Raw genomic sequence first — 20,985 nt, 5'->3', positions numbered from 1 at the left:
AAATGTACAAAAGACAGTCCATTGTATCATTGTTTATCTGTTCATTTCTCACCTGAGAATACATCATCTCCACGACAGTTTGGCGTCGTCGGCAGGATGGACGCTTGACCCTGGACCAGAGGCCCCATAGAGAGGATTCCTCCCCGCGGGTGAGACGCTGTCCTCGGACGGAGTCCTGCTCTTCGCTCCATCCTGGAATTTGAGGAAAAGAACTTGCACGGTGAGAAGGGACCGATAGTGCTGTTGTCAGGAATCAGAGTTAATCAAGGTGTAAACCGGTAAAATCTCCCATAAGTACTTGCAGAGTTGATTATTTTTGTCGTGTTTGAGAATTTCTGGTGTATCCGCAGAGCAAGTGGGTCATTATACTCTGTATAATACAAGAGACAAAATAATCGCAGGAATGTATCAACCTCCAGCCACTTTCTCTTGTTATCGGGTTAGTAAAATAATATCCACTCTGACCGCTCTGTGATGCTCTCTACTTTGGCTCAGGATGTATTCGATGTGAGCATACTCAAAGCACAAACATGTTGATGTTTAGCAGGTCAAATTATTATTATTATTAACTTGTCATGGTTTAACTTGCTCAGCACTAAAACAAGGGATAGCCGAGGCTAACGGGAACGTCACTAGTTTTACAGAATTTATTTAGAAATGGAACAATTGGTTCCGAAAATATGGAATTTCTAACGGTGAAATCCCTTTGGCACCATGAATATCTGTACATGTATTTCTTGGCAGTCCAGCCAAATGCTAAGACTGACTGGCGGAGTGGCTGTAAGACGGATATTGCCATCACTAGACTGTAGCGTGACTACGGCTTAAAACGAACAAGAACTGACGCATAACGACGATTGTAGTGCTTCACTACGATGGCCGCCAAAGAATCTCCGTTTCATTTATTTGAGCATAAGATTTCTCAATACGAATGCATGAATCGCTGGTCAAATTAGCCACGATACCTAAAGCTCAGGTCACGAGTTGGTGAATTGATGATGCGTGCAAAATCTTCATACCTCTGGTTGGATTATATATAATAACAAAAGGTCCTTGTGTGTGTGTGTGTGTGTGTGTGTGTGTGTGTGTGTGTGTGTGTGTGTGTGTGTGTGTGTGTGTGTGCGCGCGTGTGTGTGCGTGCGCGCGCGCGCATCCCTCCCGCTCTGATTTTCCCGTTTAAAATCCCGAGCACAAAGATGGCTCCAGAGATGCAGGCTCCTTGTTGCTGTTTGCAGTGAGCTGGTCCCACCCTCCGCTCGCTCTCTCGCTCTCTCAGCCCCCAAAATCTTTATCTGCTACATGATGCATGAAAGCACACTGTCTTCTCATACAACTTTACATGACCCCTGACCCCATCTGCACAGATGCAATATGACCCCGGCTGCCACCATCCATTTTGGCCTGTGGAGTAGATTCAATGAATTTTTAGTATGCTGCATGTGTATGTCACTCGGTTTGGCTCTTGCTTTTGATCTTCATCTCTACCAATGTGTCTTGGAAATACATCACTTGAAGATGTTGTGCCATTGTAAAAAAAATATATATATATATATATATAAAATAAATGTTCCGTCTTTGTATTTGGTATTTTGAAATCTGAAGGAAAATCTGCACAGTCGGTAGTACATATTGGCTTTTTTTGTTTGTTTTCTTACTTTAGATGACAATTCCAACAGGATTGTGACAGGCAGGCTTCCAACCAGGCTTCTTGGCAAACTGAGGATAGATATTTGAATTCTTGTCCTTCATAAATTTTGGCCCTCTCTGCTGAAAATCTGGCATTGTCATTTATTAAAAGCTTACATGTGTTCAATTTTATTCTGTCCAACAAATTTTGCCTGTTCTCCTGCTTTTGGATGCTCAGCATTGGTTGTTGAGAGAACTTTTTTTTTATTATTATTATTATTTCGCATTGAATATTTTAGGGCTTTAATTTATCTCAGGTTTGCAACAATTTGCTTTCTGCACAGCGTGCCGCCGGCTACCAGCAAATGGTGATTTTACGGGATTGTGCTTGAATGATGGTGTCTAGGACTGTCGGTCTACACCGCCGAGAAAAGCTTCTCTTCATCTGCCTTATTCAGCGTCTTTTTTTTTCTTTTTTTTTCCCTCAGAAGCCTCTCAAATTGTCAGTGCCAGGCAACAACTATATGTTCCCCAGAGGGATCCCAAATATCCAGGGAATCAGGCGTCATTTAGCCTGCAAGAGCCTTTTTCTTTCCCTGACACTCCGTATTGCCTTTTATTTCCCCCTCTCTTCGACTCTCTCAATCCTCTCTGCCTCTCAGCTGTACAAACATTCAGTCGCATTAGGTGGTCTCATTCATTCTTTCGTCTACCTCCTCACTTCCCAGCGCACTGTTTTGATCAGTTGTTTTTTTTAATCTTTTTTGTGTGTTTTATTGGACACTGACGTATATAGTACGCAGCTGTCTCTTGGGTGATTTCCAGTGTTGATGAATACACCGATTCAGTTTTTAGTCGTCCTTTAATCCATTAAATGTCAAAAAAAAAAAAAAAGAATTACCATAAACGACAGCGTAAAATCCAAAGCTATTCAGGAGTAAGGGGCAATTAAGTCTACTTCAACCACACGCTTAATTTCCTTTCTATAGTTTTCTGTACTTCATCTCTTCATGGGAAAACCCTGGTCAGTTTCTCCATACCTTGTCTGTAGGTGCTCTTAAACAATTTACTGGAGTACACTTTACACTTCCTTACCCACCTGTCTTTCCGTTGCGTTCATATCAGCCTTCTCACTTAAGCCTCATTTATCGCTGTCTTTTGCTAAATTCTCCATATTTTCCAAAGATCTAAAGAAACAAATCTTTTGAAGAACTACAGCAGCGTCCTATTTTTTTTTTTTTCCATAGTAAAAGTATAACTCCATTTGCATTGGGAAATATTACGTGTTTGGCAGCATGTTCCAATCTTGGCTTGCCAGATGTCATAATAAGTACCCTCGGTAGCACAGTTCATCGTTTTGTGAATCTAAGTCGCATAAAACGGAATGTAAAGCCAGAGATTTCTTGGTTGTAATTTGAGCAGTATAATGAAACGCTGCCTTTCGCAGGAGGCTGAGTGCACTTCCATTCGAGGATCGTATTGGAAAATTCACAGCCATTGTGTACTGGTGAATGAAAGCGTTTATATTCCTGCTGGTGGGCCCCAAACTGATACATTGTTTAACTGTCACAGATGACAGGGATAAAGCAGGGATAAGGACATGGTTCTGTAACACCGTGCTGTGTGTGTGTGTGTGTGTGTGTGTGTGTGTGTGTGTGTGTGTGTGTGTGCGCGTGTGCGTGTGTGTGGATATCAATGTGAAGTGTTTATATGACTGCACTTATGAGAAAGATCGCATAGAGTAGCACAGATACGAAATATAAGGCTGTGTTTTAACTGCACGATCCCGGGGTGCTGCATAATGTGCACCGGGGTCAATGAAGATCTAAACAAGCGCGCTTGAATGTTGGCGCTCGTGTGTGCACCGAGCACTGCGCGCGCCGAGGTTGGATGAGGTGAAATACGAAAAGTTGTTTCAACGTATAAACAATAGTCTTCCTCTGCCAGTCACACTACTCATCTCATACCTTGTGTTGTTTCGCAGTGGTGAATAAGGAAATGGATTTTCAAACGGAAAGCAGGTCCCGGACATTTTCTCCTGGAGAATAATATCGTTGCCTGGTAGGTTTAGAGTGGAAAGTTGTATGAATACATGCCATTGCCAATAAGACGCCAAATGTAGATGACATGCCGGTTTACATTGATAGGAAACAAAAAAATGTCTTTAAACATTGTAAATGAAGGTGCTGCGTGAACTACTTTAGTGTAGTTGGTCTTGGGGATGTGAATAAATGCTCAAATTACTAGTTAGTTTCATATATGCAAAAGAACTTTGTACTTCCAGCAGACCTGGATCCGGTTGGCTGTGCATGATTTCTTTTCTATCCACAGGAGATGTTTGTGTGTGATGACGTTGTGCTTTGGTGCTGGGATGGTGTACGTGAGCATGTATAGACATGTTTTGTTATCACTGAAACGAAGCTATTAATATCCCTCAAGGACAATTTGTTTATCAGAATATGAAAACATCACATGTTAGTACATCTTGTTTTCATCTTGATGTCAATGCTTATGTAATATCCCCATGCATGTCCCTCATACAAGTGAGTGTGAGAGAGGAAAGCAACAGCTGTCAGGATTTGATGACTCAATTTCTTGACAACCCTGCCACTGAGCAGCCATTTGGAAAAACTGAAGGAGATACTGGCTGACGAGGAACTGCAACTGCCTATTAATTTGAGTAGAGGGAGGGCGCGTGGAAAGAAGGGAGCTCGCGCAAAATGCGTCTGTGCTTTCTTGAAGGCAGAAGAGAGATTACTCTACTGCTCTGTTTGTACTTTGGGATTTTTGATGTTTCGTAAGGAGGTTGTTGCTAGTTTGCCCGCAGCCAACAATACTTCAAACTGTGATCCCACTGAACTTCCTGCAGGAATTCTCTCATCTCCCTGTGCACTATCGTGCGAGCCGTGAGAGAAATGACTCGCTCAGGAGATTATTCTCCTCCCATACAAATGCCCGCGTGCTCATGGAGATCCCCGTGTTTATAGAAGCGACACACCCGTAATCCTTTGAGCACGGAACGCACGCAGGTTTGAAAATCTGTTGTTAAAAGTTTGTCGTTCGCGGCAGTCAAGTTTGTGAATTCTAGTACCGACAGAGAAAAGTGGCGCTATCTACACCCACTGAAATTTCTAAAACGTCCTTAACTAGTCCGTCTTTCTTTTTGTGTGTCAGGTTCTTTCGAGCTCCAGACGTTGTTAGGTCTAATTTAACGATCTCAAGCACATGGCGAAGTTCGGCGTGTCCGAATCCATTTTTGCTCGTTCCACAGGAACTCGAGGACGTTGCGCATGTTAGCCCCCTGTCACCGAGGACTTTTTAGTCCGAAAAGTTCATTGTTGCTCGATGACACTCCAAAATGAAGTTTTGATTGAAAAAGATGTTCCCGTTATTAGAGGCCTGGTAACAAATATGCTTAAACATGTATCGCCAACTATGGAATTTCCAGAATTTTGTGAGCAAGCTGTCTAATGAGAAAGCCGTAATCAAATTTGAGACTAAGCGAAAATAAATCCGCTTATTTATAGAGGGATATATATATATATATATATACATATAGCTTACATTAAGCTGTCACCCTTTGAAACTGCGTATTTACTGCTTACCAATGTTGCAAAATGTTGGTGGTCTACCGCTGCCTGGAAATACAATATGTCGTTGCTACGTTGTGTGGCCGATTATCAATGAGATGAATAAAAATACACTCCCAATATAAAGAAGAGAAATATGAGCTACCAATGGCACCGTTGTCTAATTGCGTAACCTAATGTACAGTGCGTGACCGCACTGTACGAAGCAGACTCCAGAGAGAACTGTTTCAAGGTCATTCGGTGGACACGGTAGTGTCCTCCATAGCTTATCTTCACTCAATCCCTGTATCACATCTGACAGAGAGAAAATAGCTGCATTCTATGTACAGTACAACACACACTCAGTAATCTGGTCCCTCTGAGATATAGATAACCCCAGAAACCACAGGTAACACACAAACAAATCACAAGAAGTTCACTTTATCAGCAGCCGAGGGAGACCTGGCAACCTGTCTCCCCGCTATTGTTAATCGTTCTTTCTCTCTCTCTCTCCGCTTCCATCAGTCTTTTCCCCTTTTCTTCCTCCCATGATCTCTGTCCTCTCTCTCTCTTCCTTTCCCTCCCACTTTCTTCTTCCCTCTCTCACTCTTTCCTTGAAGCCCGCAATTTAATAACCTCAAGTGCTGTCAGAGGAGGCATTGAAAAATGGCTTCTATAAAACATAACGGCCTTAATCAGAGTGCGCCGAGGATTCTCCCTGCTGCTGCTGATTTCCACCCCCCACCCTCCCCCACTCCCCTTGCCCTCCCTCCTCTTCCTCCATCCCCCCAATCCCCGCCTCTAATGAATTAATGTTGAAATATGCAGGGGCTCAGTAGTCATTAGATGTGCGCCGTGAGACGTGATTTAAGATGGCTGCCTTTATGTGTCTGCCAGGGAAAGATGGAGCGGGACGGGCCTGGCTGGACAGTGATTGTCTTGACTGACTGAGCCAAGAATGCTTTAAGACCACTCTTTGTTGAGGGTGATAGGTTACCGCTGAAGTATTTCTACCAGCCTATTGTTGTCCCAGATTATGTGATCGTTTTTTCTAATAAGAAAGGCAGTGCGGCGCTTCAAATTTCAGGCATGTTCTCTTTGTGCGAATATGACCATATATCAAGTGGACACAGCGATGTGGGCTGATAAGTTCAGGGGATTTATATCCTTTATCCACTGGCGCAGCGTGGCATGCTTTAGCAGTGGCGTAGCATTCTGTGATTATATGGATTTTCACTGCGCCCTCAGTGCACAGGGTAACCGCTCTGATCTGCAAGATTATGGTCTGGTAGCAGGGCCACGTTGTGATGCCACTGCCCATAGCTGGTCTGTGTCATCATGGGTAGCTCAGTGTGTGTGTGCGTGTGCGTGTGTGTGGTCACGCAGGCATCAGGGAACGCAACAGGCCTTTTTCACAGCAGGCATCTTGACTTGCAGTAGTAGGAAAAGCACAGATGTTAACTACATTCGTTTTGTCACCACGATGATCCAGAATGCTCGAATCTGTAACCCTGAAACTGAGGAAGCTCTGGAATTCAGCTATTACTAGGGTTTTAAGTTTAACTTTGATTGTTTTTGATTGCGACATGTCAAAAATGTTTTCTCCCTTTTAAAACAACTGAACTATGTTTTTCTTTCAGGAGTTAGTAGCTAACAGACTGTAACTTGAGAGATTTGTTGATGTTTCACTTCTGAAGCCTTCATCAGTTTCACCTCAACATGCCGCTTTGAGATGCTTTGGCTGGACACGTCACATTAAAAGCTGTCAACGAGCAAAACTTTTATTGTGAAGGAGCAGCAGTAATACAACCCCACAGCCTTACAACCAAGTCATCGGGGTCAGAGACGAACTGCTTTAAAATATGAGAAAACTTTGGAAAGTAAAGGCTCTGAGACTTGAGCCTATTTTCGTGCAGTTTTGTCTGTGGATCAGCGTTGAATAAAAGGAATATATAAAAGAAATCTCTGCCACAGTAAAGTGGTTAGATGAAGGGGAAAAAAAACATTCTTACCTTGTTCATCAAATTCTCATCCCATGGTTGTTCGTGAATCAGAACAGTAGAGCACGACACAAGTATCTCGATAAGGGCAACAAATAATTATATATATTTTTTTAATGTAGGAATAATTTGTTTCACGTGGGCTGTAAAATGTCATAAAATGTCTGTAACATACAATTCAATTCAATTGTATTCATTCCTGATACACTTTACAAATAAATAAAATGACAATTAAGTAGAAAAAAATATAGGAAATCTTTCTAGCTAAAGGTTTTTTTTTGCTTTTTAAATGACCATAATGATGAATCGGATACAATTACTGTTGGTGATTAATCTGCCATCAATCAATTGACAGATACATTGATTAACTGATTAGTAAATGAACCACTAGCACACTGTGGTGTGTGATATACAGTAAAAGTCACACAGTAGTTGTCTACAGTTTTTCATCATGTTTATGGTGTAATCTTAAGATTTTGTCTTCCAAATATGGTAATAGTGATATACTGATATTGTAAAATGTTCTGATTGAGAAAACTACACGTTAAATCTGTTAATGATCCATCTCACCGGTATGCTCTGTAGATTTCATGAAGTCCTTGATACTTCCAAACAAGCCTTACCATCAAACATCCTTCAGACACATTTAAAAAAAAAAAAAAAAAAAAAAAAAGGAACAGCAAAGTGAAGATGCTGTAACTTTTCTGAATTTTTTTTGACAATGTTTCATTACTGCTGGGCAGGCCTATAATCTATTTCCTTTGAGGCTTCTTTCTTAAGTCAAGATCACACAATTATGAGATCTCTCATTCTGACGGCAGGCGTAAATTAATTATTAAATAAACACTGCATTTTTACATTCATCAACATGCGGTAAGAATAGCTCTAATTATCACAGGTGAATTAACACTTTCATTTTTGTGTCAAAAAATTAATTGTATCCCTTAACAGCTATTCCCAGGGGGAAGGTAAAGAAGAGAATGGGAAAGGTAAAAAAAAATTTATTTTTTTTAAACACAACAGTGTGGACCACCAGGAGTGCTAATTGCTGCTTTCAAAGCCTTGCGTCAGTGTTACCACCTTTCCACAAGCGCGTACAGTGTCCCACAGAGAGATGCTGTAGGTAGAACCTTGTTGCAAATACACAGATGACAAGTCCTGATCTACAGGACCTGGCAGGGAACTTCTCTTCATCTTGACTTAACCAGGCAAGCTGACCGAGAACAAGCTGAACGTAGAGCAGCGACAGCGTGAGGTTGCTGTTAAAGCAAGGCAGGGTTTATCTGGCATTTATGTAATTACCTGCAAGTTATTCATGTTGAGTTTGCGCATGATCTGCAAAGTATTTGTATTTATATACAGCTGCACCTATCAGTCAACAGCAAAGGCCGTCTGACCGTGTGCATCTTTATTCAGAAAGCTGCAACAGGCCGACAAGTAAGACAGGAAATACTGACTCTTTCTGTGAAAAGGTTCAAACATTAAGCGCCCAAACTTCACATGGGGAAGCAGAGAAATGAACAGTTACACAATGTTAGCTATCTGACTTATCTGTTGATTATTTTTTATGAAAAATAGTGAACAAATTCAAAACCAAAAGGTTGGCAGTTTATAATTCCACGAGGCAGAGGAATTCATCAAATCCCTGCATTTGAGAAGTGGGGAAACAAAAAAAACCTTCAAAAATGACCGAAGCAATTAATCGATTATCAGAATATTTTATGTCGTATTGATCCGACTAATCGAGACGGGACTGTTACAACTTCTCATGAGAGTAATGCGGGGGATTTTCTTTTACCTTTTAAAAAAAGAAATCCTTCCTAAAAAAATAACTGAGGAAGGCTGAATAACCGGCTAAACGGAGGAGACTCGCTCACCTTTTTTTTTTTTTTCATGATTTAGTGTATATAGTGGTACTTGTGAGTGACAGAATGGCTGAGTGGACATGTCCTGTGAGGGTGCCTCTGACTCTTTTCCTTTTTGTGTGTTAATGTCTGAGTGAATATCCTTGTACCTGTGCTGTGACAGAATGAGTGAGAGTGAGTGAGCGATCACTTCATGCATATACTAAGTTTGAGTGTGTGTGTGTGTGTGTGGTCAACCCACTGGTGAATACCACTGCATTAGCAGGGCCATTAGCGCATTTAGTTGTCTGTAATGCCCGAATGCTAGTGACACGTTTGGGTTCCCCTTCCACTTAGGCACCATTTTTGATAGACAGGACTGACATGCCAGGTGACAGTAATGCCACTATGTGGCAGTGAGTGGTGCCGCTGCTCTGGAGAAGTCCACCTGAGAGTCGGTCGTTCGATGGTCTTTAGTCTCAAAAGAAAAAAGAAAAACATCATTCAAGCTTTATGTCAAGTATATTATTATGTTAACATTTAACCAACAATAACACAAGCGGGAAATAAGGTATATTCTGATGTTCTGTAGCAATAGACTGACATTTATAGTAAGTCAGCGAGCTGACTAAAAAGGGTTATAATCTTCTCAATTCACAGACGTCAGTCTGGCAGTGTTTCCTGTTTTTCTTCTTGACACCCCGTGAACAGACCAAAGACTGTGTAGCTTATTTATATCATTTAAGAGCTGCTAAAATAAAAAATTAAAAAAATATGCCACACAGTTAGTCATGGACATTTGTACTCAAGTTAATTCTGAGTTGATCCTACGTACAGTGGTGCTTGAAAGTTTGTGAACCCTTTAGAATTTTCTATAATTCTGCATAAATAGGACCTAAAATGTCATTGGATTATCACGCAAGTCCTTTATTAATGAAGGAAAATAGGATGTGGACTTTGTGATTTCTGTACCTAGTGTGACCTCCTTATGCAGCAGTAACTGCACGTATATGTTTCCGGTAAGTGGTAATCAGTCCCGCACATTGGCTCGGAGGAACTGGAGCCCATTTTAGCCCATGAACAGCTTGAACTCTGGGATGGTGGTGGGTTTGCTCAAATGAACTCCTTACTGCAGGTCCCTCCACATTTCCATTGGATTGAGGTCAGGACCTTTTCTACTTTTATACAACATGCATTTTATTCTTCAACTATTTTTTGGTAGAACGATTTGTGTGCTTTGAGTCATTGTCTTGCTGAATTCACTTTTTTTCCCACATGGACAGTTGTTCTGACATTTTTCTTCAGAATGTTCTGGTATTAGAAACCACATTGATTACCTGTTTTAGGATTTTTGCAGGAAGTAAAGGATATATCTGTGACCTGTTTGTAAAGAGCAATGATTTTAGTTGGAACAAATGGGAAGTCATTAAGTACTGAAAGACAGATTAATACATTGTTGATGTAATGCTGCTTCGCCATATAGGTGGTAGTTAATGTTGTATGGCACTGGAGAACTATTTAAGAGGATGTCAAAAATCAGATGGGGTAGGCAGGAGTATGAAGAAATTGTCAATTACTATTTTTATAATGACTTGCAAAAATGTAGGGTGTTGTCAGCCTTCTCCTTTATCATTGATGCTAATCATGTTTCTTCTCTTTAAGAACTTTCTGCCTTGTGTTGAAATTTTTTAGAAATGAACTTTTAATTGGCACGCCATTTACCTCTAGCTTTAGTAACAGTCAGTTACGGATGCAGACAAATGCCAAAGTCCGATTTTTCATGTATGTTCAGCAACCGACTTTAAGACCACGTGTTTGAGGGAGGCACGTATACAGTATTTTCAACTTACTCTGTATCTAAATTTATTACCAACAGTAGATATGAACCTGCAATGCTCACACATCTGTGAGTGACTAAGAAGATAATTACACTGGCTACACTTCTAAGTTGAACTGTACATTGAAAAAAAAAAAAAATTCCCTCGCTCTTCTCCAATGTCTGACCATGTGCTGTCAGTTTCATTGTCAGATTAATTTGTAAGTATAAATCCAAGTGTGGATGATGTGAAGTGCTCTTCAGTCTTGGCTCAATATACTGCACACTGCCAGTTCACCATAAATGAGGCCATTTGATGAGCTAAGTTTGGACACAAGAGCCTAATGGCGGCATTAAAGAGGAGACCTGGGAGAATAGATGGCCGGACATCAGTCACTTTAATCACCTATTTTATTATTCAGTGGATGGGTGCCACCTGGTCATACATGAAGGGTGTCAATGGGATTTGGAGCCTGAGGAGAAGTGAGACATCCTAACTGGGAGGTGTGGAGAGTCCAGTCCACAGAAACCTTTTTTTATTCTCGGCACAGGCAGGAGTACATTTGTCTCGCTCAGACTGTGTGTGTGTGTGTGTGCGCTTTTTTTTTTTTTTTTTGAAAGATAGGAAATAAAAGAAATTGATTGTATCCATGTTTGTCCAATTCATCTTTGGAAATGAGGTCATTTTTATAATCTCATTCACTGGAGATTGCATCATTATGATGAAAACCCAAAGAAACTGTTCACAGTGGGCAGAAGGTGCAGCAGTATTACAGTCTGTTACTTCAAGTTGGGCTTTGCTTTATGCGTTTGGCCGATAGAGCGATTGGGGGCAGCCACATGGAAAGTTGAGTCCTAGTTGGGTCTGAATCAGGAGCAGTTTCATTTTCGACATCAGATGAAACATTAAGATAGATTATAGCTTTCTCTATAACGTCTTTTCTATTATACAACTGAAGAAACATTAAAAATTCATGAAAAAAAAAAGAATTGACCCTGGCTGCCTTTAATGATGAGCTTCACTGATGTTAACAGTTTGTCTCTGCTTTAGTTCTGAAGTAGAATTGTTGAAAGGCAGCGCAAGCAAAGTGACCTTAGCCTCAGTTTAAACATTTGAATTGAGGGTAAGGGTGAGGATACAGGAGAGGTAACTCGTGCCTATAGGATGATCCACATCCTCACATCTCAATGCAGTCCTACCGTCCACTTTTCAAAGAGCACACACCACAGAGGAGATAAGAGAGAGAATAAGCTGTCAGCAGGCCGAGTTCACCAGTCCCCTCTATATTCTTCGCATTACTACAGAGGGAACAATGTGTCTGCAGTGGCAGGTGGCTATAGTTCATAATGTGCTGATGCTGACCAAGTGTCAGTTTGATCCATGGGATCGGTGAATGGGACGGGGCTGTGGCTCCTGAATCCTTAAGCAAGCAACTGTGTGGTGCTCCTATGGGGACGGTCGGAGACATGATACAGATGAGACCGGCAACTATCTGCCTAATGGCAGACAGATACAAGGCAGAGAGGGAGGGAGGGGGGGGGGATGAAGAGGGAGAAAGACAGTAGGCAGGACAGATGAAGGGTTGAATATCACATTTGAAAAAGCCACAAAGGCAGATACTGCACTTGTCGTTGCGTGTTATTTGTCATCACAGGCCGGTAGCTCTAAAACTAATGTCCTGTATCCGTCCCACAAACAGTACATGTAAAATGTTTGCAGGCCATTCTGTTTAAGTACTGTCATAACAGTTGATGTTGCGTGTTTGAATGGACCGCTGAAGCTGAGGCTTTGCCTCCATTTAGCGGTTAGAGAGTAAACAAACACCGGCTATGAGTATTGGTACTTACTGTAGGTGTGTGATAATGCATGACGAGGCATTCTGATAGAAGATAACAGTGGAAACAAAGGAGGCTACAATGCAAAATAAAGTGGCATTTCTTTTGTCAGATTCATGATTTTCTTTCAGCACCGTGTATGTCATCGTTGCTGCGCTCTGAGGTGGCCAGCAGAGACTTTCTGCGCTTGAAATGTAAAATGTCACCTAGTTTTAGTTCATCTTGGTGGCTTCGGGGGTTTAAGATGCTGACCGTGTAGCCACAACATTCGTGTCTGAAAGGAGACTTTTGTTGGGTCATCTCTCTCATCTCCCTTATTTTCTGCTACCTCTGTACTGCATGCAGTATTCTCTGTAAATATATTGTCAAGAAGTACATAAGCACAAACGTCAGTGACGTGAAATTGACTGTCCAGTGTGCTACTGCTGAGCTCGACAGCAAAACAACAGATGACCAGAATTGTCACCTGAATCTGTGGCTCTCCTCAAGTTTCCAGAGATATTATGAAGCTCTGAGTTTAAGCCAGTTGTTTGGCTGTCCATCCAGGACTTTACTGTTCACTCTGTGTTACTCACTCTGACTGCACGTGATTTTTCAGAGAAACGGTTACAAAATCCCCACCGTGCTCAACCTGCTCACCACCAAACAGCAGACAGACAAAGTCAGTGACTTACTGCCGAACATAATGGAGCATTTAGTATTGAAAGAGCCTGATGCTCCTCTGTAGGAGTTGGTAGAAACCAAAAACAGTCAAAAGTGTGACTACTGCCTGGAAACATGTCTCCAAATGAGTCGTCATGTTGCTCTGTAACTGCTGTATGTGTTAATAAGCAACTGGTTTGCTCACAAGATCACTGTATGAACGTATGAGGTGGTGATAATGTGGACACAACTTCTTTCAGCTCCCACAAGTGGCAAAAATGGATTATTCAACAATAATACAGATTTAATTCATATCAGGATTGTGATGAGGCTTTTTGCAGGTATCACCGTAACTCAAAGTTAGTTCAGTTAACTAGTATTGTAGCCTTAAGTGAAAGTATTGTTGCCGTGGTTACTTGCAGGTTAATGCGTACAGTATGAGAACAACAGTTGAACTGCTGACAGGTAGGTGTCCTCAATCACAAACATGTGTTTGTATTGCCATGTTATAAAACACGAGGGCATTTTGTGTCAGTAGTGCAACCTGTGTGTGTGTGCGTGTGTGCGTGCGTGCGTGCAAACTTTAAATACATATTTGAAAAGTGTATCATAAACAGTAGAGGTCAATTTATAGGGACCACAGCAGCCTCGGTAGATAGATGTACTTTAAGTCTGTAGAGCTGACACAAATACACTCAACTTTAGGGTGGGCGTAGTAAGGACACAGTTGTTTACATAAACAAACACGTGTACACACACACTCTCACACACACCTTAAGGCAGGTTTTGCAGTGAGCGACGAGCTGAGTGAGCATGATCAAAGCAACAAAGCACAACAGAAGAATCACGCGCACACACACACACACACATCCACACATCTTGAGCGAAAAAAGTGTAACTCGCACACACGTTGACAGAGCTACTTTATCAGTCCCAGGATCTGACTCAACAGCATTTACATATTCAACAAACTGTCACATCCACAAATGCACACTGGAGCCCAAGGCATTTGTTTGAAATAGATTAATATATTAAGTGATCCGTGAAGTATGTGCAGAGTGACAATATAGTCATTGTTTAGGTGATTCATTGTCATCTAAACAATGCACACGATAAGCTGTTAGTGTATACGTGGCAGCGTGACGGTGGATCTAATAAAAGGCTCACCCATTAAAGCTTGTGTGATTTTTAATTCAAAATTCCATAGCTGGTCAATGAGCCGGTAATGAGCATCAGTGTTTTTAGTTAATCAGTGTTGGGAAGGTCAGATAGAGAAGTGTTAATTTGATGGTCGATAACAGAAACTGTTCTTGATTAATTTGTGTGTAGATGTGTGTGTGTGTGTGTGTGTGTGTGTGTGTGTGTGTGTGTGTGTGTTTTATTTTTTGTAGCGTCTCTCTGTTATGTCCTGTGTGCGTTTACCCTCAACAACATGCGTGACCCCCCCAGGCTCATCGCCTCTCACTGTCGCTGCCTACCCCCCTCACTCCTCTTTCATTTCCAAATACTCCCTCCTCCCCCCCCGCCTCTCTTTTGGTCTTCCTCTGCGATTTATTGCACGGGGCAGGCAGACAGCAGAGAAACCTCCCTGTATGGAACGATCTGTCATCTCAACATTATCAGCCAAACACACCGCCTTCCATATTGTGCTACAAGGGCTTGGGCAAATTGCTATTTTTATGGGACATGATAAAGGAAATGCTACCATATGTTCACATTTTTTACTGCCCGATGTTAGAGCAGGACATGCAATGATTCACTATATTGGAAACTAGTTTGTGTAGTTCGTGATGTGTGTGTGTGTGTGTGTGTGTGTGTGTGTGTGTGTGTGTGTGTGTGTGTGTGTGTGTGTGTGTGTGTGTGTGTGTGTGTGTGTGTGCATGCGTGTGTGTGTGTGTGTGTGTCTGTTGCCGGGTGGGTTGGGTTGAAAGAGAGAAAATGGGCGCGAACGTGGTTGTAAAATTGTCAGCCAGCAGACAGTTGTACAGGGGTTTGATTCAATAGATCGTCGAGTCATGTCAGTCATAACGGCAATGAGGCACACGAGTCTTGCACGGCTGGTTTTAATTAAAGAAAAAAAAAATCAAGAGTGATAGATTAATCTCATTTACAAGCGGGAACACCACTGTATTTGGAGTGTTTCATCTCGGTTCTAAATAGAACACGCGCATTAGAAATTATTTCTATTTCGGTCGAGTCCTAGCCGTCATATATCAAGAAAGTCCAAAAGGGTAAAAGGGCAGAATAAAATGAGAAATAAAAAGAGGGGCAAAAAAAAAAAAAAAAAAAAAAAAATTTGAAGGCAACAGGCAAACCTATTACCATGTTCTGTGGGCTAGATGAGTGCATGTTGACTTCATCTGTCGGCTCTCTTTTTTTCTTTTCCCCTCCTCTCTCCCCTCTCTCTTCTCCTGTCTTTTCCCCTCCTTCAATCCTTCTCTCCCCGAGCCCTCGGCATGCCTGACAGCCAGCGCTGCACCAAACTGACAGGCCCTCAAACCGTGGCCAAGAAAGCGAGCATTAATTAAGTCATTGCCGGACTGTAATTTCCTTGAGAAGTAAAAAAATTTCTTCACACGCGAAAAGGTTACCAAGACCTTTTCTGTGTCAAAATTACCATGCGTCATGAATATTAATGCGCTTAATGAAGACAACCTTTGGTTCATCAAGAATGTTCCAGTAGCAGGTGCCAAGCTGATAAACTCACTCGGTGAAGGTTTTTTTTTTTTTTTTTTTTTTCACTTTTTCTCTATCTCTTTCTTCTTTTTGCAGTTTTATGTCAGATCCTTAGAGAGTCTGTTATTTAAATCAACATCTTCCTATCAGAATTTACCAGCTCACATGAAAAACACACACACACACACACACACACACACACACACACACACACACACACACACACACACACACACACACACACATCTAAACACCCTTTCGTTTGATTCCCTTTCCCTTGTCCTTGGGTTTGTTTCTCAGGCCTGCCGACTTCAGATTTACAACAGACGGGTTGGTTTCAAAATATTTATTTCTCAATTTCTGTTGGAGAATAAAATCTGTTTTCACACGTCCTCTACTTTGGTTAAAATCTCCCCCAGTTCAAATGCACGTGATGTTCATTTAGTGGCATAAGTTCACTCAAGCCTGTTGGCAAGATAATTATATCCTGTCTTCAACATGTTTCAGACTGGCTCTCACTTTTTTTCTTTTTTCTTCTGTGTGTAGTGTTAAATGTTCTTTTTTAGTTTAGTGGATTTCTCAGATTGAGTCAAACAAAATCACGGTGGCTTTCTTAAGTCTGGATTTAAGTTGAATTATGAGTTTATCTGGTTTTATAAAACAAAAAAGACACCTTTTTACTCAGAACTCACATGGCCTGCGTCCTTGTCAGTAAAGTTGTCGTGTATACAAGCCTCACAATTGGGCCTATAACACAAACGCCTCCGCATTGAGCAGCTAAAACACACCAGATAAATGACCTGCTGCTGTTGTTGTCTGAGTTAATTGGCAAATGAACTCGTGTGCAGACTGTTTATCGCATTAACTTAGTACAATGGAGAATATTTACCTTAGGCGGTGCCGATTTCTTGCCTTTTAAAGAGCAGTGTGTAGGATATTTGTCATCTCGCGGTGAGGTTGCAGATCGCGTCCAACTGAATACCTCTGTCCTCAACCCTCCTCTTCCAATCCATTGTGGCTGCGAAACTCTTAAAAACAAAACACACGAAAGGCCCTTTGTGGAGTCTGTTCCGGGCTACTGTTGAAACATGGCGGTGCAACATCACGCACTCCGATTAAAGATATGTTATATTGTATTTTCACCATTTGATCCCCCTAAATCCTACATACTGACACCTTAAAAAAAAAAAAAAAAAAAAATCCAACCTCTCTGGCGTTTGTGAAATCAGCGCAGCTCACGGTTTTCTCTCGTAGCAAACATGGGAAGCGTCCATGAAAAAACTTGCCACACGTTGCTTCTTCCACAGCATCAGAATGAATTAATGGAAAAGAGCATGATGATATTACTGAGGGTCATGTTACCAGCAAGCATAGACAAGCTAGCGCTAGTGCCAGTGAGCTATAGTATTACTACTTTAGTGTTGGCGTTTCACTTACCGGCCACTGTTTACCATGGATATGGCTCTTTTATGTCGGGGTTTTATGTTTAGCATCGAACGAGTGGCGGAGGAAATCATGTCTAATGCCTGTTTTTACAAAACTGCATTGTGCCGGACTGTGCTATCTTTAGCATCGCTATCAGTTACCCTTCATCTGCAGGTGCATACTTTCCATATCATGTTACGGGTTAACAAAGGCCACACATACAATGTATGATATACATCAGTATACACTGTATATAGCTGAGAAATTCTTTTAACAACTTGTCATTCCCATCACCGTCTTCTGCCACAAGAGGGTTATTTGACCTCAGAGGAAACACAGTGATTTGCATGATTTGTTGATTCCGATTCAAAATGAATCGATGTCTTTACTCCCCTCCCTCACATATGAACACATAACCATCCGCTAATACATGGACAGCGACTTCTCGCTGCCTTTCTGCATCCGTCAGTGCTCACTTGATCATTGAGTGGCCACAGAAGCTGCATCAACACGCATTTATCTTCAGTTTTACGCTGCGAGTTAGAAAATACCAACGATTTATAACTAGTGAGGGCTACGCTGCATTTTACTGAGCAAGACGAAGTCACCAAGTGTCAACGACAGAGCGTTTGATCTCTCAGCTCTGTGGATGAGCTGCCCCTGTACTCCTCCTCCTCCTCCTCCTCTTCCTCTGCCACGCCGCTGCCTATTATTTCTCTTGCGTAATTGAGATGCAGGAACATTGACAGAACTCATTTACTGCGATGGAGAACTGTGTAATGTGGAAAAGAACATAGATTATTACATCAACACCCCCCCCCACACACACACACACACACACACACACACACACACACACACACACACACACACAACAGCAGACACACATGTTAGTAAAAGAGAATGTAATTTGGCACCATGTTTGAGGAGGAGCTTCTTTAATTGTTCTGTGAGGATTTGTACCTGTGGTCTTCTGCAGCCAGAGAGGCAGAGGTGAACAGACGTGACAACATGTTGGATGATTGCTTCCTGCACGGTTAGATCCCCGTGAGTGTGCGTGCAGGTGTTTATTATGAGAATCAAACATCAGTATGGCTGTGAGGGTCTGGATATTGAAATCGGATTGCGCTGTTGGCTGGTGCTTTCATTATACCAACAAATCATGCAGTCGAATGAGAAAATAAACAAAAACTCACGTCTGAAAGATTTGTCTCTCCCAAAACTCAAGACAAATTCTCTTGAATCTTGTTTTTGTCTCTCTCTCTGACACCATTCTTCCTCAACTTCCCCGATCAGGATGACAAAGAAGGTGGTTCATCCTCTTGAGACAAAGGACCGGATTCACACGCATGTGGACACACTCTCAAACACGCACGCGCGCGCACGCACATACACAAGAGCACCGAGGTCTGCTGTCATACACCTCTCATTAATTCCTACCTGTCAGCCAGCTCCCCCTACCGTATCGGCCCCCCGAAAGGTGACAGCTTTCCAATGACTGACAAAGGCTCTTTAGGTGATACAGAAGATCCCTAGCAACCGCTGGCTTCTGTAAAGTGCCCCTCAAATGTCACTTTTGCTGCTCTGAGACGTGCGCACTCACACACCCACACACAGTATTTTTAAAACAGAGGCCTGCTCTCAAGTCTTCAACCATCTTTGACATCCAGAGGCTGTGGATGTCACAGAGGCCTCAGCTCTTAAAGCTTTTAACATCCGAGAGAGATGCCGTTGTTTGACAGCGCTATCGGTGGATGCTATTGTTGCGTGTCGATTTTTTTTATTATTTTTTTTCTCTCCCCCCAAGTGCATGAGATTTGCTTGTTTTTTTCTGTTGTAAGAGGCAGATAAGGAAGAGCGAGAAACAGAACCAAACTTTCCCTCTGTGTCTATTCGGCTGTCATGAGTTGAGTGGCAACAGCGAGCAATATTGGTGTCGGCTCGCAGTATCTGGGAAGGGGTCAAGTACAGAGAAATGTGGGCTTCTTGTATTGACGACATTCAGCTGCCGAGGCTCGTTCCGCAGCGCAGCGGTACCTGTTTCCTGTGTTGTCTGTGTTGTAGAGATGATAATGGTAGGAAGAGGCATGTAAATGATTTAACAGGAGGAAAAACCTCTCGCATGAGACCGCAGGCGGAGAGCTGGACTAAGTATTACTGTCACTGTAAGTGAAAAAGTTTAATGATAATAAATACAAGTTTTCATGTCCAAAACTGTAATTGTGACCATAATTATTAGTTGTGTCTCTATAATAGTCGGACAAAATATCGGATACTCCAGACGATGTTGGATCACCTCCAGTGCATTTATGGGCATGAAACTTTCAGCACACAAAAATGAGTTACAATAAACACGTTTTTTTATATATATATATTTTTAGCTAATGTTTCCATGTTTTGACAACCTGACAATACTGCCTGCGATTCCTTGTTTCTGAGTATTTAGTTTCTTCTGTGTTGCTTATTTGTCATGCTGGAACTTCTGATGACTGGCGAGGTTGATCCATGCATGAAACATGCGGCCGCACACGGTTCACTGGATGGATGAAGGTGGCCGTGGTTGGCCTCGGCCTCGGCCTTCCGTCCTCCTCATTTCTGCGCTGTTCTTGTTCAAACATTTCCGCAGCTGTTGAGACGTGAGCTTTGCTATCTTATGTTGGTTCTTCCCAAGTTTTCAGGTGGATGTTTGTCTTCTCGGTCTGTAGTAAATCTATGTATTGTTGCAGAGGGTATGCGGGGTCCTTTGCCAGTGCAGAGTTGTACCTGTAGAGGATTTGATGGGGGAGGTCTGGTGTTACTCATTCGGACCACATGGTCTGTCAATCTCAAGCCAAGGTTTGATGATGGTGGCTTTTAATGCTGTTTGTTCGAGCCTTCTCAAGGACTGCGAGCAGTGTGAGCTCGTCGCCCCGTTTGGTGTTCATGATTGATTGAAGCTTCTGCTGGTGGAAGCACGCACTGCCTCGATGGCACTGGGTCCATGTTTCACATTTCTCAGAAATGATGACACAATAATTAAACCGATGGCCTTAACATGAACTTGGAGTCCTCATACATCATCCAGAGTGTGACGTCGAACATTGTGTTGCTGTAAGAAAAAGAGTCGTGGGAAATACTTTTCTCCCACTTCTTAACTTTCTGACACGTCAAAGTGAAAGTCTTAAACATTCATAAGTCGGAGCGTACTGTCAGAAAATTACTTATACTGTATACCTGAATCTCACTCTAGCAATACGCCTCATGAAAACAAAGTATGAATTAATGCTCCAAAATTAGAGCTGCTCTTCTAAATGAATGTCTATTAATTGCTCCAAAAGTGGCGTGATTTAAAAGTAGTACACAACTTATCGGCTCCCAACATCAAGCGGGAGGGCTGTAAAACATCTGGCTCTAAAACTTCAAAGAATGTTATAATGACGTAGGTAAGGCATCAGCCTCATGCACGCCGCTGCAGCTTTAACAATGGAAACGTGTTTGAGACAGTGAATGAGGGACAGAGACTGGGTTTATCAAATTAACAAGTCTTACACACTGTGACTCAAATGAAAATC

At 42.0% G+C, this 20,985-nt stretch overlaps 1 protein-coding gene across 1 annotated transcript in view; it reads right to left on the bottom strand.

Moving 5' to 3' along the window:
• LOC138620573 (leucine-rich repeat and immunoglobulin-like domain-containing nogo receptor-interacting protein 1) overlaps nt 1-20,985 on the bottom strand; it is a 291,009-nt gene that overhangs the window by 75,440 nt on the left and 194,584 nt on the right. The window lies entirely within an intron of this gene.

This window comes from Brachyistius frenatus, unplaced genomic scaffold (genome assembly GCF_029030835.1).
Source record: "Brachyistius frenatus isolate BFR_SWC_R1_liver_20210118 unplaced genomic scaffold, ASM2903083v1 Contig_2, whole genome shotgun sequence".
In the NCBI taxonomy this organism is placed as follows: Eukaryota; Metazoa; Chordata; class Actinopteri; family Embiotocidae; genus Brachyistius; species Brachyistius frenatus.
Note: the sequence above shows the minus strand (reverse complement) of the source record. Positions and strands in the feature narration are given on the sequence as shown.